A 21,976-nucleotide genomic window follows, 5' to 3' on the forward strand; every position below is an offset into this window, starting at 1 on the left:
GAAAGAGTCCACATGGAAAGTGTGATCCATGAAAGGAAAAATTGATAAAGTAACCTCATCAGAATTAGAGAAACTTTTTCTGTGGAGGAGCCTGTTAGGGGACAGAAAGAAAACAAAAAACAAAAAACAAAAAAAAAACAAAACAAACAAAAAAGCAAGACAGGGAGAGTATTTCCAAACTATATCTCTAACAAAGAACTAGTATGAAAACAACTCTTAAAACTCTAGAGTAGAATTAAAAACAACAATTCAATTAGATAATTGGCAAAAGACATGAAGTGACACATCACTCAAGTTCATATGCCGATGACAAGCATATGAAAAGATGTTTCCTATGATAAGGGAGATGCAAATTTAAACCATGAGAGATCAATACATATCTATCGATAAGCCTAAAACAAAAAAAAAAATAAGTGGCAACACCAAACGCTGGCGAGAAGAACAACAATTCAATTAGATAATTGGCAAAAGACATGAAGTGACACATCACTCAAGTTCATATGCCGATGACAAGCATATGAAAAGATGTTTCCTATGATAAGGGAGATGCAAATTTAAACCATGAGAGATCAATACATATCTATCGATAAGCCTAAAACAAAAAAAAAAATAAGTGGCAACACCAAACGCTGGCGAGAAGGCAGAAGCCCTGGCCCACTCAATACATGGCTGGCTGCTGGGAATGCGACATGGTTCAGACACTCTCGAAAACAATTTGGCAGTTTCTTCAACTAATTATGCCACTGCCACATGACCATCAATTGCGCTCTTGGACATTTATCCCAAGGGAATGAAAACTTCTGTTCACACACAAACCTACACAAAGATGTTTATAGCAGCTTTATTTTAAATATCCCCAAACGAAGCAAACGAGATGTCTGCCATCGGGTGAATGGTATATAAACTGTAGTGCACGCATACCCTGTCATACTGCCCAGCAAAAAAAGGACTAATATTGATACACGCAGTGATGAATTTCTAGAGAATTATGTTGAATGAGTCATAAAACAATCCCCAAAGGTTATAAACTGCGATTTCATTCATACGGCGTTCTTGAGATACAGACTCAGATGAGTGAAGGACAGATCAGTAGCAGTCGGAGGCTATGGCCAGGGAAGAGGGAGTCGAGTTTGTGTGTGGGGTCGAGGTCAGGTGACAAAAGGACGATGTGACAGATCCTTGCGGTGACGGAAACGCTCTGTATTAATGTCTAACCCTGGTTGTAATATTGGATTATAGTTTTATATTCCCACAGGGGAAAACTGAGTGACGGGTGTGTGAGGTCACTGTGTTATTTCTTACAACTGCACGTAGAACTACACTTATCTCAAAAAAAATAAAATAAAAAAAGATTAATTGAAAAATGTAAGAGGGGTGTTAAAATGTAGCCCTATTTTCCCAAAATAATAACTGCTCTTTGGAGGCACAGTTATCGTGGGGGCAGTTTAGAAAAATCGAAAGAGCACCATCTCTGGCATCGGGGGGCCCAGATGGAATCGGTACCCACCAGTTACAATTGTGGGTCCTACGGGAAATTTAAAACAGCGCTGAGCCTGACTTTTCTTATTCGTAAAATGGGGGTAAGAATACCAAGCTCACGGTGCTTGGTTAACATTGAGTAAACGCATTTTACAGGGTCTAAAACAGCGCTTGGACTACGATGCTTAAAACCCCGAAAGATCGAGCTTAATGACATGTGCCGCAGGCTTGCTGGGCCAGCCCTTTCCAAACGAAGGCACGTGCGTGCAGCCCTTCTGCGCTGGGCTCTGTGACTCAGTGCCACAGTGAGCCTGGTAGGGGCTGGGGGGAGGCAGATATTTTTCCAAGGATCCTGATTCCTTTGGATATATACCCAGAAGTGGGGTAGCTGGACCATAAGGTGGTTCTGTTTTTAATTTTTTGAGGAACCTCCGTACCGTTTTCCATGGTGGCTGCACGAGGGTTTTTTCTCTTCTCCACACTCTCGCCGAGACACGTGTGTTGCTTTAGCGATGACGGCCATTCTGACAGGTGTGAGGCGTATCTCACTGGGTTTGATTTTCATGTCCCTGATGGTCCGTGGTGTTGAGCACCCTTTCGTGTACCCGTTGGCATTTGTATGTTTTCTCTGCAAAACTGTCTAAGTCCTTTGCCTTCTTTTACTAATCTTGTTTGGCTTTTTTTGCTTATTGAGTTGTATGAGTTCTTTATATATTTTAGATACTAACCCCTTATCAGATATATTTTCTCCTGTTCTACAGGTTGCCTTTTCCTTTCGTTGATAGGATCTTTTGCTGTGCAGAAGCTTTTTAGTTTCATGTGGTCTTCTCCCTTTCAACTGTGAAAAATATCAATGTTGGTCATTTTGCAGCTGCGATTTTTGTGAAATGAGGTTTACATAAGCTACAGTCGCCCATAGGACACCTTAATTGCTAGGGGCCAAGTGGCTTGAACACTTCATTGGCTCCAGAAACAAACAGCAGTGTAAAAACGTTTCTGCCTTTGACTTTGAGCTCTAAATGAGGCACCTTGTCCAAATTTTAGAAAGCACCATTACTTAGGAGGAGATAAAGTTTAGCAGCATTTCAGTGGAATTTCATTTTGTATCTCCATGAAAGATCATTTGGCTACATTCCCATCCAAAGTGTCATTAGCTGTTTTGATACTTAAGGCGATACTTAGTCTCAGCTCCTTTTTCAGTGATAATAAAACTGCCCAGTATACAAAGCAAATAAAATCCCAAATAAAACGTCTAAGAAGTTTCGCTTATTCTGCTCGCTGTTGACAGGTTAATTTCAGTACCTGAATGGAAAGTGAAAGGGGAAACAATAAAATTATTTTGAAAAAATAGCATAATGATGCCTGAAGCATTTGGACATCCGTGGTTCATTTAGGATTCAGAAATCAATGGTGAAGGAAATAATAGGTTTGCTATTCAGTTGCAATCTGTGACATATTTGGTACATTTCTTTCAGTTAAAAATATCAAAGATATATAAATATATAATATATATTAAGTAGGGATATATTAATATGAAATGTTGCAAGGATAAAGCAGTAAAAAGGAGCAGAGGAAAAAATTGGCATTAATAGCTACAGGTGCAGTATGTACTGTGCACGGGGGGACACAATGACGAGTAAGACCTTGTGCCAGACTAGTCCAGCCTGGCACAAAAGAGGGTAGCCAATATATCTTTGCTAGATTGTTAAATAAGTTCACATTCAGAACTGTGCTCCCATGATTTTGATTGACACGTGCAGGAGTATTGGCTCCGCCTTCCTGGAGGCACTGGGCAATATCCCCTTTCTTAATCAGCTTTAGAAATAGCAGTTGAATTGCAAGAAAAAGTGTGTAACTGGAACTATATCTTATCCAAAAGATGTTATTCATTGTTGCAAAATACATTTTTACACCTCACCTAAAATCTTTTTCTGAAAATTCTTTGAGAAAGCACTATAATTTAGCTTTCTTAAGAACACACCATGCAGCAGCAAAAAACTCTAAAGTGCCTTAGTTTTTTTGGAGAGAATAAATTTTAGTTTAAAGGCTACCTAAATCTAAAAAATAAAACGCTCTGAAACGTTATCTTTAGGTGTATTTCTTATGTTGTGATATTTTGTTTGTTTTGGTTGCTTTCGATTGTAAAATTTCAAATAGCATGTGAACTAGAATCTTGTGGTAATTTTTCCAGCAAGAGGAATTTTCCATTAAGAATCATCCTAATCACTTGTATTTTTATAGTATTCTACAGTTTCAAACATGCTTCTACATATAGTATCCCTTTAAAATAACCCATTCTTCGGTAGGCAAGTCAGATGTCATCTTCATTTTATATAGAAAGACCGTGATTTTAATGGAGGTGGGATAACACGCTCTCAGTCTGAAGGCTTGATTCTTTCACACCGATTTCTAGGGTCTTCTCAGGATACCTATCCTAACCACTGCATACATTTAGATGACAATATAGTCCACCTCACACCAGTAGAGGCTGGCATATCTCTCAGAGCGCCCCCTGAAATGGCACCCTCAGCTAAGACATGGTATATTTTTCTTAAGAACCTGTGAGAATTATGAAGCTCTTATTTTGCGTAGATTTGTCCACAATGTAGATTGGAACCATGTAAGATCTCTGTTCTAAAGCTCAGTCCTCCAAGCGCCTCAACGCCTAATGTCAAAGGTGATGTCACGAAGAGGTCCTAGGATCTCTCTGTCACCCTTCCTGTCACCTGTGCAACCTGCCAGCCTCGAAAGCCTGAGGTTCCTGCATCCCTTTAATGTGTTTGAGAATTAAGACATTTTTCTCTCTTGTCCTTATTTTTAAACATGACAAACTTTTTAAAATAGCGCTCTACGCAGAAGAAACAGGTGTTCTTCCATCTCACTGGTGTTGGTTTTCGTGACATGATTTTGTGACTCCGTGGAGTTGATCAGTCCCCCTCTCCTACCAATGACTGCATTATTTTTGTCTCTGAAACAACCCCAGAACTTTGTGTCAAGAAAACACAGGATCATGGACTATTAACATGATTTAAGCCCCGACTCAAGAGTTCTAAGCTCTGAGCATCAGCAAGTGTAGTGGAGAGGAGATCTGGAAAGGACCTTCCGTTGACTCCATTGATTTTCCAGATCTGACTTTTTTTCCAAAAGGCCACCCCACAGGGTTGCTGTAAGCCGTAGAGAAGATAAAATGTGTTGCACGCCTGGCTCAAGGTACACGCCACATCTCTTACCTGTTCCTATTGGTGTTGGTTTTTCAAGACAACAAACACGGGTTTGAATTGCCACGACGAAGGAACATTGTAGTTTGGGAGCTTTTATATTTAATGTCACCTCTTTGGGACAGCACTGTTCTCTCTGCCTTGGACGTAATACTTTGCTGGGTTTTGAATTTGATTCGGTCAAAGGGGGAAGGCATGGTAGAATTCTAACCCAGAGCAATTGCTTGATCAAAGGTGTTTCAGACATACTAGTCTGGCGGAACGACGTGCGTGGGCTGATGTGCGTGAAGGCGCAGCAACCAGGGTGCACGTCGCTAGGTGACCACGCCCGGGCAGCACCTGCCTTAAGGCTTCCAGGTCGCCATACTTCCCCATCTGGGCTTTTGGGTCTCTTGGTTGGTACCTGACTAGCGCGTCTCTGTCATTGAAAAAAATTTTAACGCCCTTTAAATTTGTGTTGGCGTCAGATACCAGAAGCACAGATACTATATATGACCTAGGAAGCCTTCCTCTCGTGACTTTCCAGATTTTATATATAATCACCTGTTTCTTCATCTGCTGCTGAGATGCTGTCACATCTGCATGGAGGACTAGGATCCCGCACTGTGCCTCCTCACCCCGCTCCCGCCCTCCCAGCGCCCACCATTGCCAGCGTGCTCGCAATGGGCTGCTTTTTTCCAATCTTATCCTCGTTCCCTCACAGTCCCTATTTAGTCCTGAGCCCTACGGTTTTATTCCCGCTTCTCAAAAGACTTCTCTAAAGTAGATATTTTAAATTTTAATCTCACTTCCAATCTCCAGATGTACAAGCCCAGATTTCTAGGAAACGTTGCCTGTTTGTCACCTGTAGTGCATGCCAGGCAGATGGATGAGTCTAAATGGATGAGTCTAAGTGGAACCTACGAGTTTTCTTCCTAAACTATCCACTTTGTCACATGTAAACACATGTAAGTAGATACTTCTGTTAGCACTGCCGCTCATTTCAAAATGGTTCAAAATCAGGTCTCAGAGCTAATTCTGGGTCTTCCCTCCCTCTGAGGCACTACGAACAACCAAATGCCACATTGCGTTGGTGCCACCCGGGAGTGTCACCAGTGGTCTCTTTCCATTTGAAATTCTGCTTCTATAATTTTAGACTCAAGTGTTGATGAACTTCCCAACTCTTTTTTACTGCTTACTCGATTTATCCTTGTACTCCTGCCAGATTAATTTTCCTAAATTCACTTTGAAACATAATTTCTCTGCTTAAATTTTCCCATTGTTTCTCATTACCTACAGTAATAATTAAACTTGTAATTTAAAGCCATCTACAAGCCCTACCATTGTTTCATTTAGGGATTTTTTAATTATGTAATATTTCAAACATACTGGAAATTACATAGAATCATTTAACAAACTTCTTTATACAAACTACCCATATTTACCAATATTATCACAGTCCTTGTTTTCTGATTTTAATTTTTTAAGATAGAAAAATGTTGAAAGTCGAAGACCCATTTGAACCTCTTGCTGTTAACACACTCAACAGTCGTATTCAATATTGATCTGTACTATATACATCTAGTTCATTTATTGAAATTGTTGTTTCCCCATTTTGGCTGCCTCCTTGCGTCTGTTTCTTTGTATTAGGTAGGGCTCCTAAGTCTCCAGTCTTTGTAGAGTGGCTTTGTGTAGTAGATGTTGTATGGGGCCCAGTGGCACAGTCTTCCCTGGTCACCTGAGCCAGGTACTTCAGATGTGTCCCTTGATTGGGCTCTGTGTGCCCTTCTGCTGTAGTTGAGACTTAGTTGCTGCTTGCATGCCGATGGGAGGGATTGACCTTTGGGCTGGTTGGTTGTGAGGACTGGCTGGTGAAGGGCTGACCCTGTGGAGCAGGATTTACTTTACCAGGACTCTGGTGCTGGCCCAGTCTGCCCTTTGTGTGTACCGTCCTTGGACACAGCCCATTGATGCTCCAGCTCAGGTCAAAGTGGTCCACCAGGGATGCAGGCTGGTGCCTCCTGGGAGGGGCCCCACTGTAGGCCAAGTTCAGCTGCAGCCTGCACGCTGCCTGGGACCACCTGGCAAGAGTCACCAAGGAATCTGCAGATGGCTGTCACCAGTGCTGGCCTTGGAGGTGCCTCGAGAGGCCATGCCACAAACCGAAGTGGCCACCACTGGTGCTAGGATTGGCGCTATTCAGCAAGAGGTGCGGGAAACACCGAGGCCAGATGCTGCTTGTTTGGGTTTTGTGAGCCTTTGAGAGATTTTAGAAAAGTCCACATCATGAGTCAAGATAGGCCGTGTGTGCGCAAAAGCCACCGGAGGCGGCTTGGGTTGACCTGCAAATTGGGAAGGGCGAGGTCTCAGGGAGTCACCTGGGCTGGATAGCCAGGTGAGTGGAGACTCAGATATGGTGGTCACCTGTTTCTACATGCCGGGAGGGGGGAGGGCCCAACAAAGGACCAATGGCTTCTGCCAGCACTGTCTTCCGGGAGAAAGCCGCCCCTCCGGCCCTCACCTTGAAGCCAGACAAGTCAGTCCCTGGTGTTCCGGGTGCCTTTTGAGCTGCTGCCCCAGTGCTGGAGCTCATAGAGAGAGAGAGTCCATCAGCGGTAAGTCCATGTGTGGATCCTCCACGAGGAACCTCTGGGACTCCGGCCACCCTCTGTCTCACTCAGCCACAATCTCTGCTGGTTTTCACAGCCAGAGGTTGTGGGGACGTCTCTTACTGGCACTGGAACCATGGGCTGGGGAGCCCAGTGTAGGGCCGGGGACCCCTTACTCCTCAGGGGAGGACCCCAATAGCCAAGACATTCCTCCCGATTCTCAACCACCACATGCAGGTGTGGAATCAGCCTGTTCCGCCTCTCTGCCTCTCCTACCAGTCTCAAAGTGGCCTCTTCTCTGTGTCCTCAGTTGAGCTAGACTTCAGTCAACTCTCAGTGATGGTTGTTCTGTAGTTTAGCTGTAATTTTAATGTGGTCATGAGAGGAGGTAAGCACAGCAGCTACTACTACACCATCTTGACCGGAAGCCTCTTGCTTTCTTTTATGTTAATATCTTACATAAAACAGAATAATTATTTTAATTTTTTTGTTTTTCTACATTATTAAAAATAGTTAGCATCCTGCATTTAAACATTATGTTTCTTTAAAACCACAGCCATTAAATTATAGAAGTCTATATAAAGAAAAGGAAAGAAAAAAATGGAACTTGAAAATATGTTACAGTTAAACACTGAAATATTTCATGTATAGTTTACAATTAGTGAAAATTTTCCCTGAAAATTATTAAACTCAACAGTTTATCATTGTAATTCTTCTAAAATGGGTTAAAAGATACCAAACCTATAGACAAACTGAGTGAAAAGTGAAGACTATATTAAGCTGATTGTTTATACATAATATTATTTTGAGTAAAGAGAAGAAATGGATATGCATATTTCTGTATTTCAACAAGGTTTCAATATGTAAAATTAATCTTATTCGCAGTTAATTAAATACTGACTACTGTTAACAGTAATACATTTGTCAGTGTTTATGCCTAGAAATAAGTGTTCAGAGTTTATAAGTTTGAACTCTCTCTCAAAAAAACAAGAAAAAAAAAGCTATTAATGGAAGAAAATAAAATTTTATTTAGATCATATATTAACACAATTTAAAAATGTTCATTAAGGAACACTTATTTGTGCTGTGCTTGAAACATAAAATGGATTAAACTAAAGAGTACCTCGGGATTTCATAATTAAAGATAAGTGAGTACGCATTATGTTTTCTAGCCAAATAAGTGTTATTAAATCAAGGCTTTAAGGCAGTGGACATGTCTGCTTGACCTCTGAAACAATGAATTGCTTGTTTTAATGGTTTTGATTATTGCAAAGTCATAGAAGTGGCAGCTTGTGAAAACTGTGGTGTAAGTAAAATCATAGGCACTGTCTTCTACTCCGTTTTAGTTAAAGAGCTTGATTCTGTGTGTTCTAATGGGTTTGAATCAAGTTTATCAATGTCGATAAAATCTGAATTTATTTTTAAATTGAAATAGAAAACATCCACAGTTTCTAGGAGATCTACTGGCACTATATTTATTAATCCTCACCGAACATTCCTTTTGCTTGGGGAACAGGTAGTACAACAGAAAACAGGTTTCAATTTTTCTTCTTAATTTTTGTAAGTTTTCAATGGAATATTTAAAAAATTATTTAATTGAATGGCAAAACTTAGTAGTTTTGGCTTCTGGAAAGCTTTCTGGAAAGTATTTTGCGAGAACCACTAGCACAATGCAATAGAACTGGCAGGGGGGAGAGAGAGGCGTCTTTTAAGCAAGAAACATTTGTTGTTGTTTTTGTGATCTGTTTTTGTTGCATTAAATTTTGTAAGTTAATTATAATGTGACAAAAATATTTATTGACCAAAATAGCAGCCATAAATTACCCCAGATAAAGATAAAAAAAAAAAAAAAAACAAAAAAAAAAAAAAAAAAAAAAATCACATGTACATCCGGGTCTCACGCTGGGAAGCGTCCCCTGCTGGTTCCTTGGTGGGGAGGACCGAGCAAGGCTCCGTGTGCACAGTTTCTGAGGCTTCGCTCTGACTTTGTCTGGTGTATACACAGCGGAGAAGAAAAAACCCAGGTATTCTTTCCTTTTTAAAGACCTGGGTGTAACCAGTTTGGAAAGAAATGTGGAGTTTCTTCTCGGGAACTATTTAAATAGTCTCTTATATGACACGGAAGTGATGACTAGAGAGGGCACAGGTGTGGAGAGAACCACAAGCATTTCGCATTTGGGATTTTGTCATATGTTTTGCCATCTATTTTTCCACTGGATAGTCTATATTCAGTGAAAGATTGCCAAAGTATGGCGAGCACAAAAGAATGCTGTGCGCTCTCATTGTATAGCCCCAAATAGAGCAAGATTTTTTATTTACACATGATATTTCCACTGGGAATAATCAGCTTCCCTTTTCATTATGCCTTTTAACTATTTCTCACCCGACAGCTGTGCTTCTTTCCTGAGCATAAGTGTAGGAAGTTGCATCCCGTTGGGTGTGGAAGTTTTGAAGGATCCTGATGGAGAGTGGGGACAAGGTTCCCAGCCAGGTGGAGCTGTGTCTGAAACACGCTTTCCGATGTTTCATTCACCTCACAGACACCTGTTGAATTCTGGCTCCTGGGGCAGCGTCATCTTTGATATTTCTGCCAGGTGCCCGGGGCAGTCTCGGACATACTGCTTAAGCACATGGCACCTGCCGCGGAGGTGAGGCTCAGATAAAATGAACGGGGACGGCCTGTGCCCAGGTGTGGGATGAGCACGGAGACCGGCCTGTGGAAGGTTTATTGGGATTGTTCTTGGGAGATTCCTGAGTGAGGCAGTGAAGGTGGTAGGATTCGCGGGGTGTGGGGGAGACGCTGATCCCCATGGGCTGCAGCTGTGGCTTATAGCCTCCTCAGTGGATTCTGGTACTGGGATGGCTCCAAAGAGTTCTCACAAATCGAGGCAAGGGAGCCGGCCTTCCCATCCCACACCAGCCAGTCGTGGCCTCAGGCTGTTCCCCTCCAGTTTAGCAACCAGCGATGTTTAAGTCCGCGCCGTCATCAATTTCTCAAATATTTATTCTCTGCGCTCTTTTGGCGATATAAAGACAGCGAAGGCATGGATCCTTCTGTTAAGGAGACCACGACGACCAGGCGGGGGTGGTCTAGTAAACGAATAATTTTTGTAGAATCTTGTAGAACTCGTGATAAAAACAGAGATACGTTCAGCGCTTAGGGTGCCCGGAACAGGGCATTCACCTTAGAGTGAATGGACCCGGAGTGGGAATGGATTCTGTAAAGATGTGGGTCTTGAATGGGCTTCGTTTCAATGAGTCTGGATTGATAATGATGTGGAACAAAGTTCAGCTCGTCGAATAGCATTAATTATTTTCTTTGCACTTTGATGAATATATTTAAAATATTTTATTTGCTTGTTGCCTAAAATAATTCCAATTTATTCTTATTTTTATTTTCAGTGAACATGTATTATTCACATTCTTGGAAACTATATAGTTTTATTTTTAAATGAGTATTTTCCACTCCTTTCTTCAGTTTCATCCCTCTGAGATATATCTACTCTTTTTGTTCATACGTGTTTTTCTTTAGGTGTATAGAGATAATAATTAAGATAATTTAGGATCATATTTCTTTAGTCTCTGCTATGAAAATGAATAAAGTTGGCACACTCACAAACCTCTTGTTCTTCATTTTTGCATACTATTCTAACTTATTAGGGTCTTTAATATCTACAGTCTGCCTTGTAATTACAATTTTTATACCTTTTAAAACCTACATTCTGCATATTTATATACTTATTATATTATTATGTGTTATATATATTTATATATAGTTCTACATTTAAATCTATGTGATAGTCACCATCACAACCCCTCCAATTTCGAGTTCTTTATTTTGATATAAATCTGGATTAGTTGATCTCACCGTTAAATAGTTGTTTTCAAGAAGATACTAAGCGTGGTCATGAAGATGTTCTGCTACTATTTGCATATGTGTGAATGTCCACCTGCCGCTTTTATACTTGAAAAATAACGTGAACCTGAATGTATTTCTTGGGTTATAGGGTCTCAATGTCTTCTAGCATCTACTTTTTCTGTGGAAAATTTTGGACTGTTAATCATGTCACTTTTCTGCACAAATTGCTTTTTCTTCTTGGATTTTCTTAAACAATGTTTTGTTTCCCTTGACTGTGAAAAACATTGAACGTGAAACAAAAACAGATGGACTTTATTTAAAATTGTGATCTTTGAAGAGAAAAACAGGTGTACATTGTCTAATTGAAGCTTTAATACATGTACCGAGTGGGCAGTGAAATTCTGCAGCTCTTGAAGTATTTTATATCCCACTATTTGATTCTCAATAGGCCAATTTGAATATTAGTTGACCACTTTAAGCTTTTGAAATTATGATACGAAAAAGAAAAACACTAAAATTAAACTTTTCAAATTCTATATGCCTTCTTATTCTTGGTAAATTTTGTGTGTTTTAAAAAATCATATTAAATCAGCCCTAATAGCTGACAAAAAAAAAACCACCCTTACATCAATACTAGATAATTTAAAGTAATGTTTCATTGCAGTTATTATAATTCTGTTATTGTCAAAAATAGTATAAAAGTATGACAAATATTCTACTATAACAGTGCTTAATTTTTAAAATTCAATAATTTTGTGTCTTTTCTGTCTATCTTACCATCTGTGGTTGGTAATTTGGAGACATTGAAAGACAGAGGGAAAATAAACTAATACAGCATCTCTGTATGTAACATCCATCGATGTACAACTTAATATGAATTGTTTTGAACTATATTTCTTATAAAGAAAAAATTGTAAAGCCATCCCAAACCTACCCCCAGTGACTCATCAAGCATGGCTATCATAGATCATTTAAATTTACAAGTTGTTTCTGAATCAGAGAATTCTGTTCTTTGGGCCACCAGTACAAGCATTGGACAATGGAGCGGTCAATGTAGGTACAAATCTATTATTCTTTGTTATAATAGAAGTATCAACAGCCAGGAAATGTACACAATAATTGCTCATTCAACAGCTGTTGCATGTGAAAAGCCCTGCAGGTGTCCTGTGCTATAAAAAGGGGGCTCAGGTAGCAGTGAAACACCAGTGTGCATAATGCAACGCCCAGTGTTTTGAGTGCCTTAAGAAGAACACAGTAAAGTATTTTTGATATTGAGAAAAGAGAACAAATTGTTCTAGCTAGACAGAGAGCAGAGTTCAGAAAAATACTTTAGAAGGGAGATAACATTTAAGCTAGGGATTAAATATGGTTACCCTGGGATACACAGCGATGGGGGAAGAGAGCAAACCTAAGGGTCAGAGGATTTGGATAATCCTGAGTCGTGTACAAACCCTACATAATTAGTCATTCTTTTACCTTGTGTTTTATTATTTTTGTAATTTCACCATTAATGTTATTTTCAGCTTGTTATATTCCCTTAAAATAGGGCAAATTTGCTCATCTTATGATTATTTACAAAATTATTTGGAATTATCTTTTATGTGCTTTTAGTTTTCAACTATCTTTAGGGACGCCTAATAGGCTTTGCGAATTCTTTTTCAGCGACGGAAATTTAATTTCTGCTTGATGCTTCTTTATATGCTGCTTATGGTCTTGAAAACACTTGTGTTTTCCCCTTGTAACAAATATCGCAGTCTTGAATTATGTATCTGTGTGAATATTTTATTAATGCTTCTCCCTCCCACCAACTAAGCTCCACGAGGTTGGAGAGCGCTTCCATTTTGTCTCCCTAAGTTCTCATAGCTCAAGGCTGACCCATGGCAAGCGCTCCATGAATGCTTGTTGAACTAATACACAAATAAATGGAGGGGAAAAAATGTTGCTTCATACTCATTTTATCTAAAAGTAGTGAAGATGACTCAAATATTTTCATTTGGTATAAAGAAGGTACATATAGGGTAGTCTACCTCTCAATGAGTGCACCAGTAGATTCAGCTTTGAATTCATTTTCTTCAGTCAAAAATTCTATTTCTATGGAAGCTGTAGAGTTCTGAAGGTGACTTTTGCACACAGATTTTTTTTTTTAATTTCTCTATCTATAGAAATAGTTTAGTGTCCGAACATGAAAGTTGACTACCTGCTGGATGTATAACTCCTATCTCAGCAAGCAACCAGAGACATAGCCTTTAAGAGGCCTTGTGTGAATACCATAGCTTCGTGGTTGAGCACGTAGATTCTAGAGCAAGACTATCTGAGGGCGAAACCCTGCTCCTGCACTTGCTGGGGAAATGATTTTGGGGTGATGACTAAATGTCTTAAATCATGGAAATCATTTAAAGTGATGCCGGTAAAGTGCTGTAAAACTATGTGTGATTATTATGAGTACCAAGGGACTCCACTTTTTTAGCCGTAGATGCTTAGGGCAGGAGTTAACTTTTTCTGAGCTGGAGAAATCAGAATCCATATCTGCTTTTTGGATATATCTACCTGCAAAAGAATAACTCATGGAATGCCATATTTGTTCCCAAATTCTGTTATCTGACTCGACGGTGCTCTAGATAAAATCTAAACTCAACGTGACTTCAAGACCATTCAGAAGCTGCCTCTTTCCTCTTCTGTTTCCCTGAGCTGCTTTCAACCTCTTGTACCATGTGCTCTAGACGCGCAGAATTACCCGCTGTTGACTCCGCCTTGTTTCAGGCAGTTGCTGGTATTTGCGCCTTTGTAGTAAATTTTAAAACTGGGAATTGAGTCCTCCAACTTTTTTCTTCTTTATCATGATTGTTTTGGCTATTTGGGGTTACTTAGAATTCAGTGTGACTTTTGCATTGTATAAGTTTTTACAAAAGGCCAATGAGATTTTGATAGAGATTGCATTGATTACGTAGATCACTTGGAGGGTGGGGGCGGCATTGCCATTTACCATCTTTGATGTACGTGGGACATCTTTCTATTTACTTAGGTCTTCTTTAATTTATGTTGGCAATATTTTGTAGTTTCAGTGTATAAGTTGTGCACCTCTTTGGTTAAATTTATTCCTAAGTATTATATTTTTGATGCTATTAATAAATGGAATTGTTTTCTTAATTTCATTTTCAGATTATTCATTGCTAGGATATAGAAATACAGCTGAGTTTCGCAAGTAGATCATGTGCTCTGCCACTTTGCTGAATTTGTTTATTAGCTCTAACAGGAATTTTTGTGCATGCGTGTGTGGATTTTTAGGATCTTCTATATAAAAGACCAGGCCTGCAAATAGAGATACTTTTGCTTTTTTTTTTTTTTCATTGTGGATGCCTTTGATTTCCTTTAATTGCCTAATATTCTGGCTAGACCTCCTACCTAATACAATGTAGAATGCCAGTAGCCAAAACGTTTGTTCTTGTCTTGTTCCTGATCTTAGAGTGAAAATTTTCAACCTTTCATCAGTGAGTGAAATGCGAGCCGTGGGTTTTCCATAGATGCCCTTTATTAGGTTGAGAAAGTTCTAGTTTATGGAGTGTTTTAATAATGAAAGACTTTTGGATTTTGTCAAAATGCTTTTTCTATATCAACTGAGGTCATCCTGTGACATGGATTTTTTTCTTCCAATCTATTACGGTGTATTACTTTGATTAGTTTTCATATGTTGAACCACATTTGCATTCCTAGAATAAATCCCATTTGGTCATGGTGTATAATTTTTTAATATTCTGTTGGATTCAGTTTGCTAGTATTTTGTTGAAGATTTTTTCTATCTGTTTCCATTAGGAGTATTAGTCTGTAGTTTTCTTATGATTTTCTTTATTTGGCTTTGGTATCAAGGCAATTCTTTCTTAATAGAATGAGTTAGGTGTGTTCCCTCCTCCTTTTGTATTATTTGGAAGAGTTGGAAGAAGATTGGTGTTAATTCTTGTTTGAAATTTTTGCATAATTCACTGGTGAAACCGATTCTGGGCTTTCTTTTAGAGATAGATGTTGAGTACTAATTCAATCTCTTAAACTATTGTAAATTTGTATTCATTTTCTATTTCTTCTTCAGTCAGTTTTAGTAGTTTGTGTTTCTGAGAGATTGTCCATTTCATCTAGGTTTTCTCATTCTTTTTTTGCATACAATTGTTCATGGTGTCTCTTACAATTCTTCTTATTTCTATAATTTCCATAGTAACATGCCCACTCTCATTTCTAATTTTAGTAATTTGAATCTTCTCACTTGTTTTTTTTTTTATCTCTGCTCTAATATTTATAAAAAAAATTTTCTGTAACACTCCAGTACTTTGCCGGACCATTTACAACTTTCTGTTAGCCTTCACTTTGTGCTTGCATGGAGTACGAAGGTGAGAGAGAAGTAAATGGCAACCCTTAGCTTTTTTTGGGACTAGGTTTACGGCATGGGGCATGTGCCTGGTCTTTTCAATTGCCCAGTACACACGTATCTTTTAGAAGCTCTTATTTTCCCACATATCTCTTTTTCCCACCTCTTCGTCCCTGGCTTTTTGATCTATTGCTCATCCCGACTGTGATCCTTCACCCAGGCTTCTGTGGCCAATACTTTAGCTCTTAAATGCTTTTGGCAAGTGCCGCCTTAGCCCTGGGAATGCTCTGATCCTGAGGAATTAACTGTAAGCCTTCATGCTGGTAATTCGGGGAGCTGTCAGACAGCTCATAAAACACAACCGTAGTTCTTTGAGAATAACGTCCACGTTTTTCTTTCTGGCACCAGCAGCCTGGACAAGGAGTACGGTGTGCTGTTTTCCTGGCCGCCTGATCTGGAGAGTAGGAGATGGTACGCAGGCAACTGAAAGGCCACAGTTCTGTCTCAGGGCAATGCAGCGGCATCTTTCTCCAGAAGGCTTACCCCATTGGCTCTGAGTTTTGGGCTCGGATACAGAGCTCTGCAGATGTTAACTTTGGAACCCTGGAGTTTGCTACACCTGCCATTTCGGTGATATCACTCCATATCGGTTCTTAGTGGTTGATTACACCATGCTTGTTTCTTAATGAGAGATTATTAAATATGTTTTTGAGGACTGGATAATAAGGACGTGTTATCTTATAAGTCAAATATTAAAGACAATGAAAAATGGCATACTTAATATTTATTCAGCAAATACTTATTAAGTGCCTTTTAGATCAATTGCCACATTTAAGAAAAAAGTAGAATATCGCAAAATACAGACTACACGTAGGGTGATCAAGTAACTTATCACTCAAACCTGGATCCTTTGAAAGTAAAAAAAGGAGCTAAGCCATCAGGAATAAGGTGTAACCTGGACTACATTTGACTATTCAGTATGTATGATCATTCTAGTTTTGTCTTTCACTCCCTCTAATGTTTGATAAATTTAACTTATGGTCTAGTCCTCTGTGGTCTTTAATTATTAGTTTTTGATATTCTTATGTTGCTCTGCAAAGAGCTTGTTGCTAAAGTGTTGGTTACAGGATAAGTCTGCTTTTAATATAATACATCTATGAACAGTATTGTCCATTCTCGTTCAGGAATAATTAAATTTATGGCAGATATTACATTAAAAACCTTTGCATTTGTATTGTAAAAATGTAATTTAATGTGCAGTAATGGGGAATTGAGAGCTTTTCTTTCTTAGTCTTTAATCTATTTTTAGTTAATTTTCATGTATGATGTAAGATAAGGGTTCAATTTCTTTCTTTTATGTGTGAATATCCAAGCATCCTATGTTCATGGATTGTTAAAATGTCCATGCTACCCCAAGCGAACTACAGATTCAATGCAATATCTACCGAAATCCCAAAGACTTTTTTTTTAACACACATAGAAAAAAAATCTACAATTCATAAGGAATTATAAAGGACCACAGGTACACAAAGCCAAATCAAACTCAAGAAAAAAGAACAAATCATAACATAACATTTCCTGATTTCAAAACATATTATAAAGCCATAGTAATCAAAACAGTGTGGTACTGGCAAAAACCTCATGTTGACTGATGGAACAGACTAGAGAGCCCAGAAATCCACGCGTTATGTGTCCAATTCCTCTTTAGCAAGGATGCCAGGAATACACAGGGAGGAAAGGACAGTCTCTTCAACAAAAGGTGGTGTGGAAACTAGTATATGAACTTCTAAGAATAATCATAGGATTCCTGCAAACCCCAGAATTCCATTGTTGCTGGATAAAAGTTGCTCTGTCTACTTTATCTCTTAGGTCAGCAGAAAAGCTTGGCTACATTGAGGGTTTATAAATTAATTGTGTGTGTGTGTGTGTGTGTGTGTGTGTGTGTGTGTGTGTGTGAATACATAAAATGAACATAGCTTGAACTATTTTAAATAGAAATATATATTAATATGTTATATGTTGATATAACATATTCATATATTATTCATATATAATGGATGTATGAATAATTCATACTATAAAATATCTCAGTGAATTTTTTTTCTCAGTGCTTTCTCTTCTCTTTTTTTTGATATCTGGGGCATATGTCTTAAAATTGTGTGGAGTCACAATTGTGTGTTGGGAGACATTTGATCAATATAGCAGTTTGTTTTTACATACAAATGTGAAGTAAAATCCAGAGTGACTTGAGATTTTAATTGACAGCAGATGAGAAGCATAGAATATTTTAGGGGTAAATGCCACAGCATAAAAATGTAAAATATTGGCAATCCTTCTCTTGCAGTAAAATTACCTGCAGCTGTATTGGCAAAGGACTTGTCATTTATATTCAAAGAGCTAAATTATGGGCAATTTGAACTCATTTATCTTTTTTAAATTCATGCAAATAATGACAACATTAATCTTTTTTTTCTCCAAAAGAATGAACAACTAGTTTGAAATGCCAGTTCTCTTGAGATTTCCACAACTGTAGTGTATCTGGATTAAAAATTTTAATTTAAAGGTGAGATTAAGGACCCCAAATCCATTTGGAACAGAGACACAAGGTTTCAGATTTCTTTTACCATATTAAAAAAAGTTATCATTCAAGCATTACAGTTATCTACCATATCAAAGCGTGTGTTATTTTAAATGATACCAAACTTTGTTTTTATTCCAGAATACATTTCAAAACTAAATTCTTTTATTAAAGTACCATTTAGTTTATTGTATTCCAAACTCAGCAAATTAAATTTTAGTGACAACTAAAATTTATGTTTTCCACTTTTTGGGGCTCATCAGTTTTTCCGAATGGTCAGCGCTTCTTCTCATTTAAAATCTACTCCCCAGGCTTCTTCTCGCCCTCTTTGTTGGTCCTCATGTTCTCAAGTTGATAACACCAATAATAGTCAGTGGTTAACATTTATGTTTCAATGTTCTTGGCATTCTACTTTTTAAATAATTTAATATGCACCTCTTGGTATATTTGAGGAAAGTCATGTGTCTGACTAGAAATTTTAAAACAAAATTAAAGCCCAGTCAGCCTTGTTTCCAGAACTTGTGCTCAAAACCATTCCACTTACTGCTTTTGGTGGTGGTTTTTGCAGAGTATCGTCTTCTGTGTCTATATTTAATTCTCCATGACTAAGCTTCTGCCGCTCAGGTGAGAACTCTCCTGTCACTGGGCTCAGTGAATACTATTTCATAATTCACATTCAGGAAAAAAATCTCAACAGGAACGAGGAAAGCAGTGTATTTATTACCCCTGGTACTTGGCTTAAATCAATATAGCTGATATAAAGATATGCATTTCAAATAATTTTTTTAAAGAATGCAACACCATTTGACATATCTATGGCTACAAGTCATTAAATAAGCTATTTTCCTGTTAGTATGTTATCTGTGTTTAAAAACAACTTTTTCTTATTTCTTTAATACCATTTATGTACTCTTTTAAAAAAATTCAATTTATATTCGATTTCTCTCATTATTCATTTTGATATTTAAATTGTCCCCAATGTGGCCAGTGAGAGCCTCTTCCAGCTAGTTCCTATGTGTCCCCTACATATGTCCCTATCAGCTTTAAGCACTTCCTTACTTTCTGACATACTATAGGGTGTTGTGAAGAGAAGACTCTTCTTTATCAAACAATGAGCAATAAAAATGCAAAATGAGTGATGAGAATTCAAAAAAACATTATTTTACAATCACTAAAGTACCAATTTAATCACTCTGGCATCATACTGTGTCTTGATAGGACACAATAACCAGGAGGGATGTATGTCAATAAAAATAAAATGTGTCAGTGACATACTTTTTCAATATCATAATAAAAACATTAATATAGTATATTTATGTTATATACAATAATTAGATAAGCAATATAGTTTTTATATAAGTAAAACTATACTTTTATGCTTTATATAAATAAAAGTATATTTGATATTGGATGGGCTTGATCAATGTATTCATACATAAATATGTTAATGTTTCTACATACATATTACATGTCCTGCAACAGTAATTAACTATGAAGTCATTCATACGTTTTTCATGGATAGTGAAGAAATTGTAGCAAACTCATAGATATCTAACAAGCTCATTGGTCTGAGAAATCTGTATTGACGCTTCTGTGAATTTATTACTTTCCAACTAAGCCGCCGACTCTATTATTTTTTTAACTTGTACAGAAGCGGTAAAAATAGTGGCATCTATCCTAAAAAATACGTATTTTCTTCTTTACAGATTTAATGAACATTGTTTTAAAAACCTACTTCTGCTTTTCTTGAAGTTTCCTCTCAAGCCAACCCATATTCACTTTGGAATTCTCAAAGCAGCGACATTCTTTTTCACATTTAGTCCTTTTAACTTGTCTTGTGTGTCTTATTTGTACACATAACTTTCTTTTCATTTGTTAGTATTTCTCACCATAAGGTTTATGAAAGCAAGCAGCACGTGTGTTTTTTTAAGTGCATGTTCTCAAGATCTAGCACAGGTTTTGACAGAGGTCATAAAATAAAATGTCAGTGATTAGTCTTCTTGCACAGACATATGTGTGTGTCTTCCAACCTCCCCTTGGGCTGTAATGATTAAGAATATTTATAAAATGTATCCTTAAATATCAGCTTTCCATGAATATTTTGATTACATTATTGCTTCTTTCCATTTCAGTATTAAAAATTCTAAACGTCATGGGTATTCAAAGGTATATTTATTTAAGACATTCTTGCAAACGATAGAAAGACCCTGTCTTCTTTGTGCTAGATTTTTGGTCTTTATTAGAAGCTTCAGCGTATTGCTTTGGCTTAAAAAAATGTTTTTACAGGGCATTCATGTAGGGTATTAACTGATTAATCCTTCTGCCAGAAGATTACAAAACCCTCAAATCGGTACAGAATTCAACAAATCTAGATTAATAGCATTTAAGCATTGGAGAAGTGGTTTCTCTTGGGAGCTTTAACACTATGCCCAAGTAACTGGAGCCATTAAGAATTGTTCTGCCTTCTAAATTCTCTGAGCCAGGAAGGATGACTGGCAGCTCTGCCTGTTTTTTTGTTACTTTCATCAGTGATTTCTTTTCATCCTGTTACTTGGAAGTTTGTGGACGGCTAAGCATGGCTGAATCCCTGTGGTCATGCCCACTCTCGCTCTGCTTTTCTTCTCGCGAGATTTCATTAGTACTCAGCATTTGGAGATGGGACAGCAGTGTCGCTACTTATTGTTGGCCTCCCCCACTCACTCTCCCTTTGAGAACGTGTTTAATTACTGAAACACTAAAGTTCTGTCATCCAGCTAACTGAAACATTTAACTAATTTATACCTGAATAAGACATCTGATGAAGAATTCCACAGAACACTTTCCTGTTCTGTGCTAACAGCCAAGGAATGTGCTTTTCACTGTCTCGTGTGTGTGTGTGTGTGTGTGTGTGCGCGCGCGCGTATTCATGCATGCATTTCAATATTAATTGTGCCCTGTCTTTATTTAGGTCTTATGCTACTGTGTCTGTATCATCAAGATAGTGCTTAGCATCCTACTGACACCAAATAAAGCTTAAACTGTAATCATTGTAATTACTGCTGCTTTTGTTTGAAAATAATATTTACTATTGACTTTTGTCAATATTTTCTTACTTAAGTTGCTTCCTCCTGTGTTTCTAGCATTCAGAACTCTGGACCTAAAAGCATAAAGATTTGGGCCATCTAAAGATTTGGCAGGTTTTAAAGTGCACAATGAGTCCTGGGCTCCCAATGTAATTGTAGATTGTAGCTCACTTAATGAGTATAATACCCTAACAGCATGAGTGTTGTTTTCATAAACATGTTTGCATAATGATAGACTCGCATCTGAAAAGAAATCATCTAATCAATGTTAATTCCCATAATTTGTCACATATCCTGATGTGGGATTGACATTTTCTAAAAACCTTTTTAGCTGAAAGCTTGTCTCAGGAGATTGGACACAATATGTGCATCAGAATGGAGGGTGTGTGTTTATTTTTGCTGCTTAAATTTTAGTTATTACGATTTATTTTTATATTCTTCAAGGAGAGACCTATTCTCCAAGTTGTCTACATTTTTATCTTCAGATATTCTGACAATCTGATGACAAGTTTGGTATTTTTTTAAAAAAAATGACACTTTGTATTAGATTCTGAGAGCTGGGAACTAATACATAATGACATTTTTATTTCATTGTCTCCATTCTAAGACACAGATGTTCAGTGAAGGATTTTGCTATAAAAAATTAATGAAGGAAAATGACCCATAAGGTATTGTGATGTATAATCTGTAAAGTTCTGTAGCTAAAACACTGTGAATGTCTTATATTTGTAATTTGGTTTAATTGCGAGCAGACCCAGCCTGAATTAATTAACAATGTAAACTATGAAATACCTTTAAAGATGTGTATTATTACATAAAATTAATCAGGGCCCAAAGA

This window comes from Pteropus alecto, unplaced genomic scaffold (genome assembly GCF_000325575.1).
Source record: "Pteropus alecto unplaced genomic scaffold, ASM32557v1 scaffold14, whole genome shotgun sequence".
NCBI classification, from domain to species: Eukaryota; Metazoa; Chordata; class Mammalia; order Chiroptera; family Pteropodidae; genus Pteropus; species Pteropus alecto.